Source organism: Eucyclogobius newberryi, unplaced genomic scaffold (genome assembly GCF_026437365.1).
Source record: "Eucyclogobius newberryi isolate DKJ021-1_F unplaced genomic scaffold, fEucNew1.0.hap1 SCAF_1, whole genome shotgun sequence".
Classification (NCBI taxonomy): domain Eukaryota; kingdom Metazoa; phylum Chordata; class Actinopteri; order Gobiiformes; family Gobiidae; genus Eucyclogobius; species Eucyclogobius newberryi.
The window spans coordinates 25,230,121-25,247,377 of NW_027315723.1; the positions used below are offsets into that span (position 1 = coordinate 25,230,121).

At 43.3% G+C, this 17,257-nt stretch overlaps 1 protein-coding gene across 1 annotated transcript in view; it reads right to left on the reverse strand.

Moving 5' to 3' along the window:
* The window catches only part of LOC140356210 (A-kinase anchor protein 7-like), a 186,429-nt gene that overhangs the window by 125,930 nt on the left and 43,242 nt on the right, over positions 1–17,257 (reverse strand). The window lies entirely within an intron of this gene.

Genomic DNA, 17,257 nt, shown 5'->3' on the forward strand with positions numbered 1-17,257 from the left:
ATTACCGCCAGACTTTATTCCTCAGACTTTTCGTAGTCCTCAGACTCTGTCGTAGTCCGTAAAAGTACTCCTTCCATTGCTTTGGTGTTACAAAGCCCATGAGGTCATGATATGTCTTTGTGACTAGAATAGTTGTTGTTTCAGAGACCAACCGGCTTTATTCCAGGGAGACTCCCCTTCATCTTCCTCTCCCTCTCCGACGCCCGGTGCTTTGGAAGTACAAAGCCCATGAGGTCATGGGACGTCTTTGTTGTTTTACAAAGCCCATGAGGTCATGGGACGTCTTTGTCGTTTTATCCTTTAGAAGTCCTTCTTCCATCACTTTGGCGTTTCTAGGCCCATGAAGTCAAAGCGCGTTAGGACATCCTCTTGCTCCTCATCCTCGGCTCAGTCTCCAACACCCCTCACCTCTATAAACGTTTACCCAGCCCTGTGCTACATAAGTAAGCAACCACAGCCTGACACAAACCCTGTGACTGGATCGCCAGAACGTTCCGCAGATTGAACTCCCGCCCATTATACAAGGCCAACCCGGCCCTTTCTCTATCATAAGCCTCACAGCAAATCAGCACATGCTCGACAGTCTCCGGCACCCGACAGTGACCACACAGACCGGTCGGATGTTTGCCTATCCTACTCAGTGACCAATTGAGTCCAGTATGGCCAATCCTCATGCGGGCGAAGGCCCTTTCCTCCCACGCGTTCCTGCCCATAGACCCGCAAGGACCCACACTACCCTGTATGTGATAGAGATGCCGTCCAGTAACACAGTGGCTCCAAAATTCCTGCCAAAGGCCAACCACATTACTCTTGATAACGGGCTTGATTTCAGATTTGCTTAACTCAACCGCCACATCAATTGATGGCCGCCTAAGGGAACGTTTAGCCAGTGTATCAGCCATTTCGTTACCATCCACCCCCACATGCGCAGGGACCCAAATGAAGGAAACCCTCACATCCTTCCTGGACAGGGAGAGCATCAGACAGAAGATGCCATTCAACACATCCTGTCTGCAATCCGATTTCCCAGATTTAATGCTTTGCAATGCAGAAAGGCTGTCAGAGGCCACCACAATGCCGCAACACTGCAAAGCAGATTCCGCCCATTCCAATGCCAACCGTATCGCTATGAGTTCCGACGTGAAAACAGAAAGGCGATCTGTCAACCTCTTCTTGACCGCCAGCCCCAGGTCAGGCACAAAATAAGCGGCGCCAGTACGCCCACTCTCAGGATCCCTAGACCCGTCGGTATAAATAAACACATCACCTGAGTGCTTATCGATGAGCGCTTGAACGGCAAACTGCGGTGCCCTCCCAGCGACTCCTCTAAGCTTGCCATGTAAGCTAACATCAACAGGAGCCGGGACAAACTTCCACGGAGCTATAGCAGACAAAGCCACCGACGGGCTCACACGCAGATCACCAACCCCCGCAAGCCGCGCCTTCGCATTTCCTACCTGGCTAAAAACCATACCGCCAGCCTCATTCTGCCCCCCATCAACCCTGAGAAAGTCCCTCACCGGGTGAGAGCTCGTATGACCTTGCACATTCACCCAGTAAGCCAATAGAAGTTCTAGCCTCCGGAGCCGTAACGGCAATTCCCCCAACTCAACCTGCAGCGCCGAGACAGGGGAGGTCCTAAAAGCCCTACAGCAGATGCGCAAGGCCTGGGCTTGCTCCACATCAAGCTTCTTTAAGTTAGTCTCAGCCGCAGACATGTAGGCTATACAGCCATAATCAATAGCCGCCCTCATGACGGCCCGATAAATACCCAGGAGCGACCTTCTGCTGGCCCCCCAGTCCTGGCCGGATAGACAACGAAGCAAGTTATTCACCCTTTTGCATTTACCAATGACCTCATCAATGTGCTGACGCCAACTAAGCCTCTCGTCAAAGGTGACCCCCAAGAACCTCACCTCCCTGACCTGTTCGAGCACCTGCCCATGCAGTCGAAGGGAGACGTCCCTATGCCCATTGAAGAAACAGATCACTTGAGACTTCCGTACGGACAGTTTAAACCCCCACTTCAGGGTCCACTGCTCCACCTGCTGTATTGCCCTTTGCAGTTTCGCCTCGTAAAACCGGAGATTCCTCCCTCTCACCCATAGAGCGCCATCATCAGCATAAAGGCTCCTCCCAACAGACCCATCCACGTCGTCAAAGATGTCCTTAATCATAACATTGAACAAGATAGGGCTACACACACTCCCCTGCGGGATCCCATTCTCTACCTCATAGACCCCAGAGTAAGCAGCGCCCACTCTGGTTTGAATACGCTGGCCAGACAGAAAGCTCCGGACCCAGTTAAACAGATTACCCTTCACACCACACTTCCACAGCTTAATGAGGAGCCCATCCTTCCAAACCATATCGTACGCCTTCTCCACATCAAAGAGCACCGCAATAACCTTTTCTTTCTGAGCCCTGGCCAGCTGGATATCAGATTCCAAACACAACACGGAATCCATGGTGTTCCTGCCCCTACGGAAACCACTCTGGTGCGCGGGAAGCAAACCCTGACTCTCCAAGAAGTAATCCAACCGCTCGGTAACCATGCGCTCCATCGTTTTCCCGAGCTGCGATGTCAAGGCAATCGGCCTATAACTTGAAGGGTCAGACGCTGGCCTATCCGGCTTCAGAACCGGCACCACCGTAGACTGTTTCCACGCAGATGGAACACAACCTGAATCCCAAACACGGTTGAAAAGACCCAGGACTAGCCCAAGCGTGTCATCAGTCAAATGAGAGAGCATGTCATAGCACACCTCATCTTTACCCGGGGCTGTCTGTTTCGCCTTAGAAAGTGATCTCCTTAGCTCAAACAAACTAAACGGAAGGTCAAGGTCATCTTGAGTCGAAGGCTGGTGCCCAATCAGCTCAGAATTCTGGGCCAAAGTACTCTCCCTGTAGTGCCTTTCCGCAGGTGAGAGATTGTCAGAGCTGTGCACCGACACAAAGGTGCTGGCTAACAGTTCAGCTTTGTCAACGTCGCTGACTGCTTCAACACCATTCTGTATTAGGACCGGGGTCCCATGACGGCGCTCAACCCCATGCATCCGCTTAATCATCCCCCAAACATCCCCGAGACGCGGTTCTCTCCCAATTTTTTAACAATACCGCCTCCAATAGGCACTCTTGGCCTATTGGAGGCGGTATGGTGTTTTATGGCAGTTGGTATCCAAGTGTTACATTACCGCCACCCACTGCAGTTAGACTTTATTCTCCAGACTTTATTCTTTTAGACTACTTTATTCCCCAGACTTTACACTCTAGACTTTTATTCGTTATAGTTCTATTCTTTATTCTTCTATTCTTTATTCTTGAGACTTTATTCTTTAGACTTCTATTCTTTATTCTTGAGACTTTATTCTTTAGACTTCTATTCTTTATTCTTGAGACTTGTTGTTGAGAGCTGTTGTTGTAGGTCTTCTTCTTTGGTGTTTTATGGCAGTATCTAAGTGTTACATTACCTTCACCTTCTGTAGTTGTACCTCTTGGGCTTTGTCAAAGCAAACTTCTAAAGAATACAACAACAACAACATCTCAAGAAGTCTGAAAAAAAACACCAAAGAAATCTGGAGAGACGGGAGATGGCGGAGGAGAGTGGATCGGTGGTCGAAGACGTTCTGGACGGCGTGGAGGAGCAGCCTTTTCTGGCTGCACGTGCCCGGAAACGTAAAAAGTCCCTCAGCTCGTCCGAGGGTTCTGGGAATGAGCAGCAGGATGAGGCTGAAGCTATTGATATCCGGGTGAGAGCAGAGACTGTAAGGTGATCATAAAGCTTGCACAGGATAGTGCATCCTTTAAGGAGTGGAATTCAGTGGCATTGTCAAAGAGCCTAACTGTAGCTGTGGGAGTGATCAAGAGTGCGAATGTCCTTAGAGATGGCTCGCTGCTGGTCGTGTGCAAGGACGCGGCTCAGCAACGGAAGGCGATTGGAACTAAACGTCTGGGTGGAAAGGACATTCTTGTGTCTGATGCTGAAAGAAACACGGTCAGAGGAGTTATCGTAGGTGTCCCTACGGCGACGTCTGTGGATGAAGTTAAGGAGAATTTGACTGGAGCTACGGTGGTGGACGCTAGGCGGTTGAAGGTGACCCGGTCTGGGGTAAGATGTGACAGCTTGTCGGTAATGGTAACACTTGAAGGGAGGTGCCTGCCTAGTAAGGTGTTCATTGGGTTCATGTGCCATGACGTTAGTCTCCCTGGAATAAAGCCGGTTGTTGTTGTTGTTGTTGTTGTTGTTGTTGTTGTTGTTGTTGTTGTTGTTTTATGGCGGTTGGCATCCAATTGTTGCATTACCGCCAGACTTTATTCCTCAGACTTTTCGTAGTCCTCAGACTGTCGTAGTCCGTAAAAGAACTCCTTCCATTGCTTTGGTGTTACAAAGCCCATGAGGTCATGATATGTCTTTGTGACTAGAATAGTTGTTGTTGTTGTTGTTGTTGTTGTTGTTGTTGTTGTTGTTGTTGTTGTTTTATGGCGGTTGGCATCCGAGTGTTGCATTACCGCCAGACTTTATTCCTCAGACGTTTCGTAGTCCTCAGACTCTGTCGTAGTCCGTAAAAGTACTCCTCCCATTGCTTTGGCGTTACAAAGCCCATGAGGTCATGATGTGTTTTTGTGACTAGAATAGTTGTTGTGTCAGAGACCAACCGGCTTTATTCCAGGGAGACTCTTCTTCACCTTCCTCGCCCTCTTTGACGTTCGGTGCTTTGGAAGTACAAAGCCCATGAGATCATGGGACATCTTTGTTGTTTTACAAAGCCCATGAGGTCATGGGACGTCTTTGTCGTTTTATCCTTTAGAAGTCCTTCTTCCATCACTTTGGCGTTTCTAGGCCCATGAAGTCCAAGCGCGTTAGAACATCCTCTTGCTCCTCATCCTCGGCTCAGTCTCCAACACCCCCCACCTCTATAAACGTTTACCCAGCCCTGTGCTACATAAGTAAGCAACCACAGCCTGACACAAACCCTGTGACTGGATCGCCAGAACGTTCCGCAGATTGAACTCCCGCCCATTATTTCGAAACCACAAGGCCAACCCGGCCCTTTCCCTATCATAAGCCTCACAGCAAATCAGCACATGCTCGACAGTCTCTGGCACCCGACAGTGACCACACAGAGGTTGGTCTCTGAAACAACAACAACTATTCTAGTCACAAAGACATATCATGACCTCATGGGCTTTGTAACACCAAAGCAATGGAAGGAGTACTTTTACGGACTACGACAGAGTCTGAGGACTACGAAAAGTCTGAGGAATAAAGTCTGGCGGTAATGCAACACTTGGATGCCAACCGCCATAAAACAACAACAACAACAACATAAAACACCTAAGGAATAAAGTCTAAGGAATAAAGTCTGGTGGTAATGTAACACTTGGATACCAGCCAAGTCAAGGCACTGGAAGAAGAACTTTTAGGACTACGACAAAGTCTAAGGAATAAAGTCTGGCGGTAATGCAACACTCGGATGTCAACCGCCATAAAACAACAACAACAACAAGAACAACAACAACCGGCTTTATTCCAGGGAGACTCTTCTTCATCTTCCTCTCCTTCTTTGACGTTCGGTGCTTCCACCGTACAGCTTTATTCTTTAGGCTTCATTCTATAGGCTTTAATATTTCCACTGATGTCGCTGCTTGGTAGCCGTGCGTCTACGAGACTGGGCGAGGACAGGAGACCACCCCCAACTCCCCACAAGCAGACCCCCATCACTCCGACTCCCATATAGCGCCTTTAGCCTGTTTTCTATATCTGCCCAATCAAGCTCCTTTGTTCCAAGGAATCTCCCTGCAGCTTTAGCAATGATCCTGATCCTTTCAGTTCTGCTTTGAGTCTGAGCAGCACAGTTTACAACATCCACCATAAAGAGTACAAAATCCTCTCTATCCACAACCAGGGTATTCTCATTAATTCTGGAACCTGCACACTTGGGACCTCCACTCTTGAAACCTTCACACTTCTTGGGAGCCACGCTGGCCTTTCTCATTTCGCCCTGGCTGGGAGCAGCGCTGGCTCCTCTCTCTGTATTTACTCTAAACTCGTTACTTGAAACTTTCTTGACTGCATCTGCATAGGATATACCTTGAGAGACCTTTATTTTATGCACCTCAGCAGCTCTTTTGCTAAACCTGCATCCCCGTAGGCAGAGCTATGTTCTTCCCCCCAGTTACAGCGCTTCAGTTTTGCTCCCACGTCACACTTCCCATACTCGTGATCTCCTGCACATTTACCACATCTTTGCCTCCCTCTACAGACCGCTGCAATATGCCCAAAGCGCTGGCACTTAAAGCAACGCAGGGGCGGCGGAACATGACGCTATAGCACATGTACCCAATGAACACCTTACTAGGCAGGCACCTCCCTTCAAGTGTTACCATTACCGACAAGCTGTCACATCTTACCCCAGACCGGGTCACCTTCAACCGCCTAGCGTCCACCACCGTAGCTCCCGTCAAATTCTCCTTAACTTCATCCACAGACGTCGCCGTAGGGACACCTATGATAACTCCTCTGACCGTGTTTCTTTCAGCATCAGACACAAGAATGTCCTTTCCACCCAGACGTTTAGTTCCAATCGCCTTCCGTTGCTGAGCCGCGTCCTTGCACACGACCAGCAGCGAGCCATCTCTAAGGACACTCGCACTCTTGATCACTCCCACAGCTACAGTTAGGCTCTTTGACAATGCCACTGAATTCCACTCCTTAAAGGATGCACTATCCTGTGCAAGCTTTATGATCACCTTACAGTCTCTGCTCCGGATATCAATAGCTTCAGCCTCATCCTGCTGCTCATTCCCAGAACCCTCGGACGAGCTAAGGGACTTTTTACGTTTCCGGGCACGTGCAGCCAGAAAAGGCTGCTCCTCCACGCCGATCCACTCTCCTCCGCCATCTCCCGTCTCTCCAGACCGGAGACTTTATTCCTTAGGCTGTTGTTGTTGCTGTTGTTATTGTGAAGTTGTTGCATTACCGCCAGACTTTATTCCTCAGACTTTTCGTAGTCCTCAGACTCTGTGGGTTGTTGTTGTTGGCGGCTTGTATCATTACCGCCAGACTCTTTAGACTCCTTTATTCTTTAGACTTTATTCCAGAGCTGACTCTCCTGCTGGCCATGTCAAAAACCAGAAAGTGACATTGTGGCCCTGTCCTAATTCCTACAGTCTCAGAGTTAACAGCTTCATGCATTCCAAGTGCGGTTACTGTAACTTAATTTATATATAAGGCGTTAAATAGCTACCAGAGGGTGCTCAAAGTCAGTTGGAAAATGTACCATAATGGAAGAAACAAACATTATCTTTATAAAAACAAACATGGAGGCACCCACAGAATTTGATGGAAAAGTGCCAAGAAAACGAGGTGAGAAAATAATAAATGTGTTTTGCAGCTTGTTCTAGTCACTTTTTGGAAAGGTGAGCTTCCACTGTTGTGTTCACTACTGTCCCCAGTGGTCACCTCTTGTACAGCTCCGTTACAACGCATCCATAAACTGCCTCTATTAGTACCCGTATGTGTTTCAATTGTAGCACGTAAATGAGCCTTTAGGCGACACTATCCTTTTTCATCTGCCTTCCTTCTTCTTACATCAACTGCAGCAAAGCATTTTCACACACCACAAACTAACCACCCTTTATTCACATATAAATAATGCTTAAGAACACCAAATTGCTTATTGCCTGTCTGACGATATGTATTCCACTCCAATCTTGTTAGGTCTATTTTAGCGCGCACATACTATTCAAGGGAGCCACTTTCTGGATCCCAGCCTCAGACGCATGTATTTTTAAACAATCAATGCCCTCTATTCAAAGTCCTCCATCCCTTCGATCCGCCCATCGTCTATCTACTTCGTTAAGGCCTTAATAAGTACAGCTAATAGCTTTGTCCCATTTGACAAAGTTTGGGAACATTTTGTCCTGGTTTAAAGTTGCCATAATTAGATCAACTTTATTTTGTTTCTGGTTCAAAGAGTGTTGTTATGAATGGGAAAACTCATATATTGCAAAAGATATTCATTGTGTAAAGCCATGCAGAAATGAGATATGAGATTATGATAGTGTTGCTAGTAGCATAATAAAGTCCAGCCGGATGCCGGGTTTTGTATTGAAGTACACGGCAACATTGTGTATTATTTGTTGTGGTCTTTCAGTATTAAGATAAACACGTTTTGCAGAAATGCCCTCTTTGTTAAGACTAGAAGGAGCCTGTTTTGAAATGAACAAAATGAAACTAAGAACCAAACCATAAATTACAATGTCAAGTGTTACAAGATGCCATTTGTCAACATTAATAACGACCTCCTATTGTCTCACCAAAATGACAGAGTTGAAATGAAAGAGTTAAACAGCTTTTGTAATTGTATGTGCCATAATTATGTGTTGTAAATGCAGCGTTGTGTGGTTTGTCTTTAGCACAATACAATCGAAACACTTTTTTTTAATCTTTCATGTCAGATGGATTTGAAAATGCTGCTAGGATTTTTCCATTGTCGTATATTTCAAGGCTACGCTGATTTGAACAGTGTTAGTCATGAAAGAACATTGCATTTTACCGTAGGTGTAAAACACTTTCTCTTCCTGTGCTGCCTGGAAGTAAAACCCAGGACCCTTTTGCAGTGATTGGGGTGATAACGTCACATGTGTTAACTGTTCTCACTGTCGCCCTTCGATGCATCCACTGTTATGATCAAATACATTGAATTGAATTAAATACATACAAAACAATACGTTTTACCGGAAGCCGTGGTTTCCATCCTTTAGAGCTGGAGCCGACTAAAGACTTTCGATCGAAAAACAACTATTCATACAGAGAAGTACAACTGTAGCAGATTGAACTCCTGATTCACTCCCAAATGCCTAATGTCTTCCCTTTTTCCTGTTGTTCCAGATAAATCCTTAGAATCTAAATAAAATAATCAGTCGACGAATACAAATTTTGGTTGACGAAGACTCCAACGACCGATTAATCAACTAAACAACCTGGGGTGGAAAGTAACTAATTACAAATATACTGTTTTGAGTAGATTAAACATGTACTTGTACTTGAGTAACATTGTTAGCATTTGGCATGTCGTTGTAATTAGTTTTTTAAAAAAGTGAGTATTGAGTACTCTCTTTCTCTCCTTTTTTTTTTACACATACTTTGAAGACGTACAACTACAGTAGGTGGAGGTAAATGCACCTTAACTCACGGCTTTATCTGCTTCTTTCTACAGCCAACGCTCAAAACCTGTTCTGAGCTCAAAGAATATGCAAATTGTGGTTTAAAATGACTAAAAAAAGAAAAAAACTAAAAGTAACAAGTCCTCTGAGTAGTATTTTTCATTTGCACGTTTAACTTTTACTTAAGTACAGTTATGGCAGCTGTACTTGTACTTGAAATTGAGTAAATCTTTAGCCATGTAACTACTTTTCCTGAGAACAAATTTGCAGTACTCTTTCCACCACCACCACTACTAACGATAAACAACATCAAATTATCTTTCTCATCTTGTTGCTACGATGCGATAACTTGGCCCAGGAGTTATGTCATTTCAAACAACTGAATGGTGAAGCCAATCCTTAAATTAAAGGATAATATGAATAGATAAACTCTGTATTGGCTAAACTCTTCCTCCCCCTTTGCTGTAGCTTGTAAAATACTACACATCAAACTTTTTTACTATTGACCTTGATCAAGAAAACAGTTCACCTTTTATAATTTTCATCATTCATTTTTCTAACATATCCCGTGTTTATTCTATTCATCTGGTCTGCTCATGAAGAATATGTAAAGGAGGTGGATGTTAGATTCAGTAGTGGTCAATAGACGCTCACCAGAGATCAGAAAACTCAAATGCCAGTTTTACTCTCTCATTATTGTCTAAAATAAAACGCTGCAAGGTTCACACACACTCAACAGTGACTTTAACGAAGCATTGACCTTTGTAAATGTAGTGGATGGGTGGGTACCAGCCAAAAGCCTCTTGATTATTCATAACATGCTGTTTTTGAGGGCTAATGCTACTGGGTTTAGAAACCAGCACGGGGATCCAGAATTGTAAAAAATCCCCTGACTTGTTTGCGAGCGGTCGATCGCATTAACGTCTGTTTTGTGGGCAGTGGTAGCTCAGTCCGTCACGAAAATTGTGGGAACTTTCTCAGGAGAACTTAGATGCACTCTGCCTCTTTTTACCCGTTCATGAGCATCAACATGCAAAGAGTGTCCAGCATTGAGTGGTAGCATTTGCTGTGCACATCTGCTTCTACATTTCCACCTCAAGGAAGAGTTTCGGTGTTTGTTACTATTTCTCCTGCTGAGCATTAGGTGTAGTAACAGGTCAGTATTAAAAACCTTGCTTTATACAAGAACCAGATTCTGAAAGAAGAAAAGACTATTGACATTGCCCTTTATTCGATTCAAGACTCAATTGCCAACACAATTGCCAAAAGAGAAAGGTGGTTTGTGTCTACCTTGTCTGAAAAAGTACTTCAAATCAGAGCGTTGCTGTACTGTTGTGTCCCGGAGTACGAGTGTAACGTTGTGCCGGAGGTCCCTGTACAGGCCTAACTGGCAGATGACAAACGGCTGACTTGGAGGAAGTAAAATCTCTGCTTACGACATGGAAAAAGCTAATCAAAACATATAAACGAAACAACGATGTGGAAATCTTAAAATGGTTGGCTTATGACCAAGGTTTTAAGCCAAATAGCCCCGACCTGAGAGTTAAGATTTGGATAACCAAAGGCTTAAGAGTTTTTCAGCAGATTGTAAAATAAATTAAAATGAAAACCTTGTTGAAGGAATCCTTTGGCTTGGAGAAACAGGACTTTTGTAGGTATTTACAAGTTATTATAATCAAGAAATAAAACAGCCACGGCAATTATAACACTCTAAATCTTTATTAAATTTTAATCAGAACTTTTAAGAGGAATAATATCTAAAGTATATAAATGCATTAATGACCCGGACAGCCAATTTACTAAATGTATAAATAAAATAAATGGGTAAGCAAGAGGGTAAACAAAATCTCATGTTTGGAAGGAATTCTGTTGGAAAACCTGCTTTTTATAACACCATATCAAAGCGGCCATTATTCACGAGGAGGTGTGGAGATTCTGTGGTTGCCAGGAGGCTCACCATTACCATTCTGGGAGTGTCCTGTTGCACAGAAATATTGGACAGAAATGAACGAGGAACAGCTGACTATTTTTGACACCACCATCTCACTCAATTTCAGAACTATGTATTTGGGCCTCAAAACCTCTGTCATAGACACAATGGACGGATGTTTGGATCACGTAAAAAATGTATGTCACAAACTGCACCAACGATTAAGGACTGGACAGACACCATAAAAATCATACACAAACTCAACTTGGAAACGGACAAATTTAACAGAAACTAGACTAAATGGGACTCTTATTTTGGACCTTGTGGGCCTTAACTTTTTTTTGTTTTTGTTTTTATGACTATTATTTCTCCTGAATTAGTATTTTCAATCCTACAAAAAAAATTGCTTGTTTTTGTGATTGTTAATTCTGAAAAATGAAAACAAAAAATTAAATATCAAAGCAATAAATATATCAACATTAGGATTATATAACCATCAGTGAAAACAAAATTCACCAAGACAAATTCCTATGTTTGCAAATTGTGTTCATTGACAATGGCAATAAACCTTTTCTGATTCTGATTCTGATTCTGTACTCCCAATGTGACTACAATCTGTGGCCTGTGTAAGCAACGGGACTGTTTTTTTTTTACAAATTAGAAAAAGCAGAAAAAATAATCAACAACTTTGCATTTCCTCCGACCGTCGACGCAGCGATCGATGCACGTTTGGAAATGAACGTTCAAAGTGCTGAGTCGCGCACGGTATCGAATAGAAATTGACCCAGAGCGCGATCCAATAATGGGGATTAAAGCCCGCTGTGATTTACATTACGCGCTTAAGCCATGCACTTGATAAAAATGACGCATTAGGGTTAGGGTTGTATTGAGCCCTGTGAGCTACTGCTGCAATCTCCGCGTCTAATAGCACTCTGTAAAAAGCCCGCAGGCCCTTACCCATGACTGACTACATGCACTACAAGCGAGGCGAGTACAATATTATGAAAGAGCAACGCTTCTGCAGACAAGGATCACAAATAAAACCGAATTAGCCCCCGTTTCATGACGTAAACCCTATTCCTACGCGCTGCCATAAATCATTTTCTTTGTACCTACGGACCGGTTCTACAGCATCATATTTCACGGCTGCCCAGGAAAAGGACCCACGTTGAACTCTATGGCTGTGCAAAAACAATATTTCTAGTAGCGCTTGGATGGTTTTATTGTATTCTTCTTATGCAGTTCTGTTAATGACTACGGCCACTGCGGGGAGTCAACGCTTGTGCGCTAAGAAACCTGAACTATAAACCTACAACAGCCCGTGAAAAAAATTTAAAATAAGGGCACAAAAGAAACTGAAAAATGAAATAGCAAACGGTATCCTTCATTTTGTTTCTACGCTGGTATTTTTAGCTACAACAAGGACAGGTGGACAGGAGAGCCCTCGCTGGACACCAGATTTAATGGGATTCGGTGACCAAAACAGTCCTGACAATGATGTTTTTTCTAATCCTGGTAACTGGAAATCGTACTTCATGTGTAACTGCTAATAGTTAATGTGTTATTTAATGAAGGTTTTGTTGTGTCCAGCTTCAAGAAGTACTGTAATATATTGGTAGTGTTACAATGCTCTTCTTTACTTAAAACTTGAATTACAATAATTTAATTGTTTTGAAGTGGCAGTCATTTCACGAAGTATCGGCAGTACTTCAACCTTAGAACGCAATATTAACTTAACGTGTTTTCATTTGCGGTGATGGCCTTAATTATTGTTTATCCATCCTCTTATCACCATGAGAAACACTGTGAGAATTGTGCCGCTGAAAGGATGAAAAATCTCTAATTGCAAAACTAATGACAACCATTAGTCAAAGCCTGCAGCCTCCGATAACAGCTTAAAGATAAAAAAAAAAAAAAAAAAAGTTAAAATGAGGGTCAATTAGCTCTGGTTTCTTGTGTAAAAGAAGTGGGAAAGTCCCAGCTCGTTGTGCAGTTAAATGCCCTCACACACTTTGTTGGTTCGGTGCCAAAGTTGGTGACATTATGAAATCAATGGACAAAGAATGTGTGATTTTTTAATTTTGTTTTTTATCACAGCTTATGGTATTCATTTGTTTTCTCCGTTACGTGACCGTTCAATCACATTAACTCTCAGATGTAAAGTTCAAACAATTACTCACGATCTACTGCACTTTGCTCTGTTGAGTGAGATCAGTTTAAAGGTGCACAATGTTCCAAAGTATGGCATTAAACGTATCTATCTAGCATTTATTCGGTTAAAACAAAAATTGATTGCTCAAAAATGCATTGACAAACGTACTAGATTCTTCCTGTGGTCTCGCTTCTCCGCAGATCTGACCGGTAAGTTGCCTGTTGGTGGTACCTGCTTAGGCCATACTGTGGAACAAAGAAAAAGCCAAAACCCTCTATCCTCCAGAAAAGTTACATGCTGCATCTTTACAGTAAAGCAGCACTGCAGTAATAACAGTGGTGGAAGTACTTCTGAAGTAAAGGTACAGACGCAAAAGCAAAAATAACTCAAGAAAATCACATAAAAAGTCTGCAAGTACTTAAGTAATGAAATGTAACCTTTTAAAATGTACCTTTTGTATATTTTTATTTGAGCTAACTCGGGACGTTGACTCAAATTATGAACGTGCAAAATAATACCCTCAGCCATTTTAATTCAACCTCGTACCATAAAGAAAAGTACTGTATTTTCCGGACAATAAGTCACACCTTTTTTCATAGTTTTGTCCGGGGTGTGACTTATACTTATATTTATACTTGTATACTTATATTTGGACTCCGGAGCGACTTATATGTGATGTTATTTGTTATTTTCACACTTGCACCTGCATTTCATACTCCAGTGCGACTTATATATGTTTTTTTCTTCTCTGTTATGCATTTTTTAGCTGGTGCGACTTATAGTCCGGAAAATACGGTACTGCTTTTCAGTCAAATATAAAATGTAGTGGAGGAGCAGAAAGTATAGATATCTACAGATCGGATGTATTAAAAGTAATGTAAAATGTTCTTAATTAAAGTACATATGTGACTCGCCACGGCAATTGTCGGACCATGTCGGCCTCGGTGAAACTGAGAAAAACAGCATTTTACTTTTTTCCCCCCAAATTTGTGATTTTCGTTTTTTGTAGAATGTGCTAGTTGAAGTTATGAATAAGCCCCTGTGTGCGTCAGATAACACTATTGGTTGTCTTAAACGTATACATTAAGCTGTTAAAAATGTGGAGTTTTCGGGTCTTTTTCCTGCTCTCCTGGGGGGCGTCACCTTTTTCTAGCCAACGTGTTGTTTACATTTTCCACCAATCAGCTGTGATCCGCATGGCTACAGCTGCGTGCTCCGTGTTTTCCTCTAATTACTCCAGAGCGTCTGCAGAGCACAGTCTTCAGAGCACAGTCTTCAGAGCTTACATTTCCTGGACTACATTGCAACGGAACTGTTTACTCAGGTACACTTTTACTTTACTACTAAATTATTGCTTTAACGCTGTGTTTTAAGGCGGTCTCGTGATCACTTTAGAATCTTACTTGTCTGCTCCGGTGGAGCTAATGCTAAGCTAACATGTTGCTTCAGTGCACTCTGCAATACGGGCTTAATGTGACTACTAGCTGTTATCACCATGTTATCGGGTTATTTTTCGGCGTGGGTTGGCCCGTGGGTTGTGTGGGTTGTGTTTTGTGTCTGTTTTATGGTGCTAAACCGGCTGTTAGCCCCACAGCCCAGAGCTAAATGCAGCTATTCGGAGCTAAGTTGTAAGCTAAACTTTGCTATGTTATCGGGTTATTTTTCGGCGTTTTGTCCGTACAAATTATATACTTATGTAGTATTTCTTGAGCTGTGGGTTGTGCTTTGTGTGTGTTTTTATGGTGCTAAACCGGCTGTTAGCCCCACAGCCTGGAGCTAAACGCAGCTATTCGGAGCTAAGTTGTAATCTAAACTTTGCTATGTTATCGGGTTATTTTTCGGCGTGGGTTGGCCCGTGGGTTGTGTGGGTCGTGCTTTGTGTGTGTTTTATGGTGGACTAAACCGGCTGTTAGCCCCACAGCCTGGAGCTAAACGCAGCTATTCGGAGCTAAGTTGTAATCTAAACTTTGCTATGTTATCGGGTTATTTTTCGGCGTGGGAAGAGAAAAAAACTACAACTCCCGATACCACTTCTGGTCACGTGGCTTACGTACGTTGCACGTCACGCACGCACTGCGTCACTCGAACCAATCACGCGCTTGCCTGGCCATTATCAGCTTCCTGTGTGTCTCTCTGTGCACGGTGTTGGGAGAGACAACAGGACGGCTGAACCAGGTAAGCTTTGCGACTAAAACACCCGCTTTTAATCACTTTAATGTGCGCCGGTTTTAAACTCGAGTGTATGTTTATGTTTTGGTGTGCTGTTCTGCAAGTGTTTTGCTTTTACGAGCCGTGTTATCTCAAGTGAGCTAGCTAGCATCGCTAGCCGAGGTCAGATGTCCCAATATCTCCGCGTTTTGCATCTTAAATACACCGTTAACGTCACAATGTGAACTGTTATCTGTGAAGCGTGTTATTCCCATATTACTGTTAACCCTAATCCTTTTATCCCCCTTTTCAGAATTGGCAAAGACACCCTGACTGACATGACCTGTCTCTACGTGAAGTCTGCTGAGGAGCGTGGTAAGTGTAAAACATTATTTTGGTGATTTTCATGTTTTAATGATTAGAGTATAATTAACCATAAGCAACATCTGTTTTTCAGGTGAGCCTGCAGTTTGTACATCAAGCTTCAGATCACTGTGGAAACAGCTTCTCCCACACATCAGAAGCTGCAGGCCACGCACAGATCATCAGATTATCAAGCGAGCATACATGAAGACCAGGGTTGACACTTTGGAAGACATCGCTGAGGTTAGTTTATATTATTTGACTACTGTAATGTGTAAACATTAGCCTGGCAAAACTTCAGTGCTGCTCTCTGCTTAAGATATGTTTCTTCTGTTCTCATTTTTTTACAGTGTCGCCCTTGTCATCAGGTAGTGGAAAACGGCTCTCCTGAGTCTCACCTCAATATCCCACAGCTTGTTGGAACGGCGGATGGCAAAGTGTTTGTCAAGAACTTGGACTGGCAGAAGCATCTGAGTCCCTTCTTCAGACGGCTTCCAAAGATCAAGAGTTATCAGCACTTCAGGTATTTATATTGAAACTCTCACATTGTGTTAAAAAAAATAAATAGTTAATGAGTGTTTTATGTGAAATAGTTAGCCATTTCTTAAATGTCCTGTTATTTGTTTACAGCTTTGATGCCAAGAGCCGAGATTCACAGCACAGAAGAGTGCACAGAGGAAGAAGAGGATGAGGATGTGATCTCTGATGTGATTGGACTCTGGTGGTGTACATATCATATCTATTACCTCATATCTCATATATTCAAAGCCATGGACCCGTTGCAGTTCGTATACCTGGCCCTGGCATCTGTTTATAAGAGTTCTTCTATTGAGGGTGTTTTTTTAAACTTCCTATAAATTATCTGTCCTTTCCCCCTGTATCTACTGCGTTGTAACATTAAAGGCTATCTTATCTTATCTTTTGTTGTTTGTGTTGAATCATTCAGTGCACCATTGTTGGTGCACTGAATCACCTGTGAATTATGTTTACCGACAAATGCAATGAACCCTATTCTCATTCTGATTCTTTGATTCTATTCAGGGCCTTTTATAATCCAAGTATTTCCATTTTAATATAGTAACTTCTAATTCTGACTCAAGTCCAGTTACCATCAATAACAACACTCCTCTTGAGTCTTCAGTGACAGCTGTAGGGGGAGGTGGTGTCAGTGTGACAGGGGGGAGGGCTTATCTCAATGAGATGCAAATGAGCTCCGCCCCCCTGTGACTCTGGGCTCACTCCGGTGAGAAACTTTGGAAGCCGTTTTCTCAGTGAATGGGTTTGAGAGTTGTATACATTCAAATGACCACAAGTTACTCAAATATTATCAGATCTACATGAGTGAGACACCATTGGAAAGCTTTGAATTCACACTTTCAGCATCTGTTATTTTCCACCACTTTTTTGCCACGTCACCTCAGCTCTACATGTTGTTTTGCACTGTTACTATTGGATGTATCTGCAACACCACGTGCATTGATCTTGACAGTTTTAAT